The sequence below is a fragment of the Alligator mississippiensis genome, chromosome 14 (assembly GCF_030867095.1).
Source record: "Alligator mississippiensis isolate rAllMis1 chromosome 14, rAllMis1, whole genome shotgun sequence".
NCBI classification, from domain to species: Eukaryota; Metazoa; Chordata; order Crocodylia; family Alligatoridae; genus Alligator; species Alligator mississippiensis.
The window spans coordinates 35,800,933-35,809,561 of record NC_081837.1 but is presented as its reverse complement, the minus strand read 5'-3'; positions in this window follow the sequence as shown (position 1 = coordinate 35,809,561).

The following is an 8,629-nucleotide window of genomic DNA, read 5'->3' as shown; positions in this document are numbered from 1 at the left end:
CTCTGCTGCTCCCCTAGTACTGCATGGGGAGCCCTGGGACCCTGCTGGTCTGTGTCACTTTGCTCATTTGTGCCTCAGTTTGCCTTCTGGAGACTGGGGCTGACGTCCCCACCCAGAGCTGGAGCGGGAGGCACCAGTGCTCCACAAGCCGCTCAGAGATCTGTAGCTGGCAGTGGAGATAGAAAGAGTCGCCCAAGGTTGGAGCTCCCCCAGGGATGCCGATGACCCAGCCAGTCTCAGACTGTGAGCGTGAAACCCCCAAGAGCCACAGGCAGCCCAGAAGCGGGCAGGGCATCCTGATGCCTCTGCAGCCTCTCTCCCACCAGGCTGCCAGCCTGTGGAGCAGACCGGGCACAATGCAGGTCTGTGCAGTGGGGGGCCACAGGCTCCACCTCTCCACGCCACTGTGCTAGGCTCCTTTGATGGGGACAAAGGCAGCCACTGAACCCAGCTTGGGGGAGTGCACCAGGATCTGGGGGCGATGGAGCAGGCTTCCCTTTTGTGTCAAGTCCTAAGTGAACATCCACCTTCCCCCCAGCCCCAGCCTGAGCCAGGCTGCCAAGGAAGTGGCTTGCTCCCCTGCATGGGCACATGCATGGGGCTGATAGCACAGACCAACTTGCAAATATGCATGGACACTCAGGTACATGCACATGCACACACACACACTGTACGCAGAGGCACACACATGCACACACTCAGCACACACTGAGCTGGCAGACACTCGTGCATAAGAGCACACGCATGCATCCAAACTGAGAGCATGTGCATATCTCACCTGCCTTGCCCTTGGCTGGCGGGAAGGCGACTTGGCACCCAGCAGGCGTGCACATAGATTAAGTCTATGCACATGCACACTAAGCACGAAATGCACGTACGTGGGCTCTGCCCACGCACACACTAAGTACACAATGAGCGCACACATACACGATGCCCATACTGAGCATACACATAAACACACATACTGAACACACAGATATGTCCACGCCTGCACCTGTGCACACAAACACACACCCAAGCACTGAGGCTGGGATTCCCTTCCCCTTTGTGCATCAAAATAGCAGCCTCCTAGCCATGGAATGGGTGTCTTGTGTCTTGGGCACTTAGGGACAGTTTGTGATTCTATTACCTCTGCAGTGGGGACATGTAAGTGTACATAGAGCATGTGTAAATAGGCCACACATGGGCCAGGAAGACCCCTGGCTACATACATTCTCCCATGTTGTAGGGAGAAAGTGAAGGGTCTCCTATGTCGTAGCCCCAAGAGGTCAGTGCGTAGGGCATCCACCCAGAGTGCTGGAGACCTGGGTTTAGATTCCTCTCTCCCAGGTGGGGTTTGAGTCTGCGTCTCCTTGACTTCCCAGACCAGCATGCTAAGCACCACACCACAGGTCAGGCATTACCCAGGACTCCTGAAGCTGGGCCCCCGGGCAGCATAGAGAGGGAGATATGCGGAGCCAGGAGGAAGAGGGCAAACCCGGGGTTGTGAGGTGGCTGGTGCTGTGGAAAGGAGAAGGCCCTGCTCCCACCAGCGTGGGAACTTCCCTGCTGCACTGCCGGGGTAAGCCACACATCTGGCTACAACACTGCTGTCTCGCACAGGAGGGGCAGAAGAATTCCCCTCTAAGTGCATTCAGATGAACTCAGGGTGCAGGCACCCCCACAGCGCACGCTTCGAGCACGCACCATGCACACCGGAGCGCTGGGGCTTACTGCAATGGAGACAAGCGGGTTCTGAGCCCAGGGATGCAGAAGCCCCAGCTGCAGGGAGCTTGCAGGGGTTATGGATGGAGCCAGGGTAAGAGCAAGAAGCAAGAGCAAGAGGGAAAAAAAGGGTCAGACAGACAACAACCAGATGAGCTTTGCAGGAAAACCTAAGGAGGTCCCCGGACAGGAAAAATGTCAAGACCCAGAAAATGAAAGAAAAAAAAGCAAAGTTGGAAGCCAAGACAGAAAAAGAGGTTCCAGATAGCCCCCCTCCCCTTCCCCTTGTTCAGACAGCACGATGAAAAGAATCAACACAGCTTCTGTTAATGTGAGAAGTTTGGTGGGACAAGGAAAATGGGATCAGGTGTTACAAATCCTGGAACAGATAGAAGCAGACATTATTTGCTTGCGGCAATGTGGGCTCCCTAGTAGCACCAGCACTCAGCCCCTGAAGGCCCAGGGCCACAGTACCAAAGCGAGTGGTGGCTCTGCAGTGTCCTCAGCAGCTCCAGGCTCTGCTTCCCTCCTTGCAAACAGGGTGGGCGCTGTGCCTGCAGCAAGTCCTTTATTCTTGGGCAAGGGGCCCTGACCGGGGGAGCTGTCAGGCTGCATGTTGGTGTCTTCCTCAGCTGAAAGGGGCTCACGCTGTGTCAGAAGGGGATAGGAGCTGGCGCAGATCATGGGGCTGACAGGGGCTGCCTTGAGATCTGCTGGCGGGATGAATGAGCGGGGCCTTTGATGTGCTGCAAAGGGAACTTGGCAGAGCTCCTTGCACAGCCCAGGGCACAAAAGTCTGGGAGGGAAAGCAGCTCCAAAGACTGATTCCCACCTCTGCCCCCCCCTTGCCTGGCACCTCCATCCCAACCTGCCTGCAGGTGGAATTGCTGCCGGGGAGGGAGAAAGGGGGTGACAGTGAAGCACTTCCTAGCACCCACAGTCATGAGAAAGGCAGTCAGCAGGTCCCTTCCCTGAAGCCCAAGGCCAGGCCAGCACATAAGGCAACAGGAGGCAGCCCAGGCCGGAGAGAGCCGCGTGGCCTGTGAATCCAGCCGCCCCCCCCGGGCATTCCCTTTACATTCACTGCAGCCGAGCCCGTCTGCTCTCGCCTGTGGGGCAACCCAAGCTATTCCTGTCCAGTGCCTCATGCCCACATATTAACTCAACAGCTACAACAGGCACTGTTACCCCCACGCAAGAACAGCCCCATTGCTGTGGTGCAGTGCACAGCAGAGTCCCCCACACCTCCAGCCTCTCCCTTGTGTCTCTGGGCATCCATCCTCTCTGCTAAGGCAGCTCAGTGGGAGAGGCCCCATCTCTCACCTCCTGGTGGGTACTGGTCCAAGAGGCTTGGAGGCTTATGGAGGAAGGATGGAGAGAAGGTGTCAGAGAAACACAAGGAAGCTGCCCTGGCTGCAGGGGTCTTCTGCTGGGCACATGGTGAATTTTTTAACCCCGGGGAGAGGTTCAGTAATGGGGCTGGCTTTGAATTGGGCCTGGCCAGGGCGATGCTCAGAGCAGGGCACAAAACCCTCGGAGTCAGGAGCAACACTGGTCACTCCAGATCTCCGACCCGGGTGGGCTGACCCATGGGCTCGTTCACTGCCTCGGAAAGCAACGCTTGCAGGGGTTGGCTCAGCATCTTGGCTTTTATTTTCTACCTTTGGTTTCTATTTTACACTCCTAGTTTCAGGCCCCTGTGGAGCACAACCCCTACAGATCTAAGGCCCCTTTAGCAATGCAACCCTGGGCAGTGAAGCACAGGCCCCTTTAAGAAGGGCATGGCCTCCCTCTCCAGCTTTTAAAAGCCCTGGCCTCTTTAAGCGTGCAGCCTCCCCCAGCACAGCCTCTTCTCTGTGCATCTTTCAGCCTTTCCAGGCCACTGCTCTGAGCTGCATACAGCAGCACCTGATCATGCAGCAGTGCAGGGGAGGGGGAGGAGGCGGAGGCAGGGCCTGTCCTTGGATGAACTCCTCACTCCCTCCCTCGCTAGAGATGCTGCCGCCGCCGCCTCCTTGGGAAGCTTCTTGAACAGAGGGATATTTTTAGTGTCTGCTTTATACCCAGAGCAGGTTCTGCGTTACTCTCGCCGCGTAAAACAGGCTGTCAAAGGAGCTGCCAAGGCAACCAGCTGCAGTTCAGCGCGTTTCCTCCAGCTGGGACCTGGAACGACTCCTAGCGCGCGCAGCCCCGCGCCAGGAAAACCTCCTGCCACCCACCCCCGAGTCTCCTAATCAAGAGCAGGAATCGAGGGCAGGAGCGCGGGAGGTCGTGTGGGCTCTGCAAGGCCTGGAGCCTTTTCCAAAGCCGCCTGGCTGCTAGGGCGAGGTGCTTAGCTGCGCTGTGCAGCCCAGCCGGATGGAGAGCTAGCTGGACAGCCACCGCCTCCCAGCCAGGGGACGGGGGCCATCACATCCACGCCCTTGTCCCCTGCAGGTACAAAGTCACAGTCCCTCCCTCATTGGAGACCACCCCAGGGATGGAGAAGTCGTCTCCCTGCATCAGGCCAAGAGTGGAGACCCTCAGTGTACACCCCCTAATGTTGCCCTGACTGGGCAGAGGTGAGCGTAGGCTGCAAGATCCCTCAGGGTGCCCCGTGCCATCAAGCACCAGGCTGCAGGGATCCAAACTCCAGCCCTGGCTTTAAGGAGGGGCAGAGTGAAATGCAGTGCCACCGTGGTGCCAGGGCATGTGGCTGCTGGACATGCGGGTGGGGAGCAAGGGTAGGCTCAGAGGGCCAGGGCAAAGAGCAAGGGCCTCCCGGAGCAAGCACAGGAGCCTCTGTGCATAACCAGGCGGCAGGGAAGAGGAGAAGGCTGCTGCTCTCGCCAGGGACAGCCCGTCTCCATGCAACTAGGCTAGGAGGTTTCTGGGCTCTCAGACGCAAAGCGTCTGGGGGCTCAGGGCTGAGCAGCCGTGCGCACAGCCAAGTTGGGGGGAGCCGGGCATGCGGACAGCCCAGGGTGCATGGGGCTATGCATAAAATTGAGGAAGACCTGGCGGGCAGCAGCAGGGGGCTGATGGGCCAGGGGCAATATAAAGGCCTGGTTTGCATGGGTGGGGGCACAAGCTGCAGCCTGTAGTTTCTGTTACACATGGGATGAGATTTCCAATCAGATTTACCCCCGTTCACCTCCAGTGGAGACTGGGCAATGGGGCGGGGTCCTGTCTGGTTGCTACAGCTCCTAGGATGTCCACGGTCCCAGGGGCACGATGCCAGTCACAGTAGCCAGTGGGAGAGCCTGTCTGTGCCACAGCCTCCTCCCTGGCACATCAGGGCATGTCCAGGGGCCTCATGCATAATTACTACAGCATGGGCTGTGCTGGGCCAGGCCCTTGGGCAGGTGCTGCAGGGCCTAAGAACATCATGTTCAGACTCTGGCCGCCCTGCTGACTCTAGGGTGCAGTGGAAAGACCTGGTTCAGGCTAGCTGGGAAACCTAACTCATTGCTTTCCTTTGGGACCTGCAGAAAGCCCACAGGGAATGCAGCTGCATCTGGGCGGGGGCTGAAGCTGGGGAAAGGAGAGCTGCTTTCTTTCTGCACCATGAAATGCCGCTGCGCAGGGTTTGTCCCTACGCCCAGGAAGGCTGCAGCCGTAAGTCATTTGAAGCGTGGCTGGAGCTGGGGCTGCCCCAAATCCCTCTGCTGCAGAAGGAGATGGCACAGTGCCACCTCCTGGCTGCACGGGTGTAACTGCACAGCATGCCCCCAAACCCCCAGAGCAAACACACACACGTGCGCAGCCCGTGTACACAAACGTCGAGGTGCACGCATGCACCCCCCCCACGTGCACAGACAAACACGGGTGCCAGCACTTAGACTCATGCTGCCACCCTCCTGCTGCCATGCGGCTGGGCATGCATGTGCACGTGGGTTCACATGCACGCATAAGCAAGGTACACACTGGGCACACGCAAATGAAAGGGCTGGAGATGAGAGAATTGCAGCAGATGAGATCCCAGCCCCTCCTGGCCCAGGTCTGCTCTGGTGCAAGCGGTTGCAACTCTCTCAACCTGAGTACAGAGGTTGTGTTTACATCTGGGCTGAATTTGTCTCACTTCTCACCTTGCCCTGCAGCAGGATTTCCCCTGCACCTCCCTGCTTTGGGCCCATCTGATCAGTGGGCCCTTGCCGCACCCCTGGCTAAGAGCAGGGGAGCTCTGTAATGGGGAGGGTGGCTTGTGCGGTTACAGAAGAGCTGGCCCCCCAAGCTTGCAGCTCCATTTCCTCCCAGCTCCGGCGCTGGGTTTTATCAATGGGCCGGCGGTTCCCACTTCCCCCAGTGTAACTTGCCTCCGTGTGGGTTTTGCAATATATTTTGGTTGGTGCTTACAAGAAAGGCAGGGAGGGGGGCTGGAGGGGGGATTCCAGTAAGTGGCCTCTGGCCCTTCCTCATTCTTGAGAATAGGAAGTTGTTCGACTTCTCTTTGGGGTTTTCAGTTTCTGCTCAGCGAGAAAAGAGGCCAAACTCCTCCAACCCCCTGCAGCACGGAGCCGCAGCAGCTCTGACAGCCTCTCCTCTCGGGGCTCAGGGCAGTGCTTGTCCTGACACAGCAGCCCCGGGCAATGTCCCAGCCAGAACCCAGGGGAAAGGCTGGGGTTTTCCCTCCTGTGCAAACACCCTGTCATGCATTGCCTTTGAAGGAGGCTCCAGCTGTTCCAGGGCTGCAACATGAGAGGGAAGGGACAGCAGGCCTTGACTTTGACCCAGCCCCACCAAACCCAGAGAAATGCAGGCCCTGATGCACACATTGGTCCCACCTGCAGCGTGGAGCATGGGCTGGTTGAGAGCTTGCAGCAATAATGATGTCCTGATATCCCAGCCTTTGCTCAGGCATGTGACGGGCCTCCTCTATCCCTGCACCCCCATGCATGCCAGTGCTGCACCACTCCTCCCTAGCGCCCTGAGGCTGGCATCGCGGTGTAGATTGGGGCAGGGATAGGCCCTTGCAACTGGGGGACCCTTACAAAGGGCTGAACAGGGTCTTTCTTCTGCTCAGCCCAGCCACGTCCTGGGGGCAGGGGCACAGACACCAGGTAAATGCTTAGGGGCAGATGGGGCCAGGTCCTCGTCCAAGTCATGGAGGAACTTTCCACTCTCCCGTATCCCATCTGGCCCAGTGTGTGGGGGGTGGATAGTTCCTGCAGGCGCCTGACTGCGGTGGGAGCCAGGGCCTAGCCGTGTGTGATAGGAGATGATCTAAGTTTCACTCCAAATTTGTGGGGAAAATGTGTTAGCAGGAAAAACATGTCAAGTTTTGCCATTTTTCTTTCACACAAAACTCAGGAACACCGGATGCAGCTCCTTCTGGGAGGGACGGGGGCCTTCTCCCATACAGACACCAATTCTTCAGCTCAGGAAAGAGCTGGGGACAAAGTAAGGGGCCCAGCCAAAGTTCGGCATTTTCCCACAGCTTTGCAAAGTTCAGGGGATGTGATTAGGGTCCTGATCCTGCCATCAAACCCACTCGGAAGGACCTTGGACCTGTGGACGTTGTCAGAGCAATAAGAGCACAGAAACCCTGTGCTCAGCAAAGGGCTTAAGCTTGGCCTCTTACCCAGAGGCTGCTCACCTGAGCCAGCCACTCACCGAGCACATCAAGGGAGTGTGGTGTGAGCATCAGGATCTATCTGAGCTCCTTCAACTGCAGGGCTAGGGATAGTTTTTTGCAATATCCCTGCTGCCCAAAACCCTGGCACAGTGATCGGTTGGGACCATTTTCTCCATGTTCCTAACCAAGATTTGGGATAGGTGGTCACTGAGGCTGAGACATCAAAAGCAGTGAGAGGTTGCTGGATGTGGAGACTTGGTGTGCCATCTGGACACAAGCTGAACAGCCACTAGACGTGACCTTTTCTGACTAGCTCCTAGGGAAATCCAAGTTTGGCTATGGAGTCCAGCGCATGCTGGGACAGGACTTTGGCGTTTAGCTTGGGGAACGTGGATACCCACGCAGTGCAGAAGGCATCATTGGAGCCCTGAGTCATGTCTATAGCACTTCAGCCCCTGTGTTTGATCAAATGAAGCTCCAGGCAATGAGCAGTACTACACAGACTGTACAGAAAATGAAGGATGATGGAGAGTGACCAAATATTGTCTTCCCTTGGCATTTATGTATGATAACAGAGGCTGGAAGAGTGCAGAAGGTTGTTGATCATCTGCTCCCTTGGCATTGCTCTCCACCTCGAGTCCTCATCATCAGCATGTGTCATTGGACTCATTTCCATGGCAGCTAATTACACCTGAGCACAACATCTTCAGGCTGCAGGAGAAGCCACAGGAAGAACAGGTGAATCATTCAGGACCTTCCCTTTGGCATGGGGGAGTTGCTGGGCCACCAGTTTGAATCCACGCAGGGCTCAGCTGGTGTCTGTCCTGTCCTGCTCCTTTGTTGCATTGATGTGGCCGTTGGGCTGGGTTCTGCTGAGTTATATTAAGCCCCATGTCCCTAAATAAAGCAGGACCCTCTGTCCTTCACAAGGGGCCTTCCAGTCACTAGAAGAGCGGGTGGAAGAGGCAGCTTCTGGGACAGATGGTGTTGCCAGGGGATTAGCTAATATGTTCTGGCCTTGTGGGGGGCGGGTGAGCGGAGCTGCGGGTTCCTGGCAGCTGTGCACATCTGCATCTTGGAACAGGCACCGTGTTGCTACATTAACAGACGGAGCTCAGAGACGAGGGGGAGGGAGGCGGGTGGGGCATGGCGCAGGCGGACCCGGGAGCAGGGAGATGGCAGAGATGGCAAGTCTCCCGGCAGATTTCAACATCTGGGTTGAACTGCATGTGTCTGAGGGCTCGTCTGACAGGCCTCGGCGGAGGCTGGGCTGGGGCTGCTCCCTGGCTTGCTGCTCAGGCTGGGAGGACCTGGCTTACCTGATCTCCTCCGGGGTCTCCCCCACGGCTCACACAGACCCTGCGCTCGTGG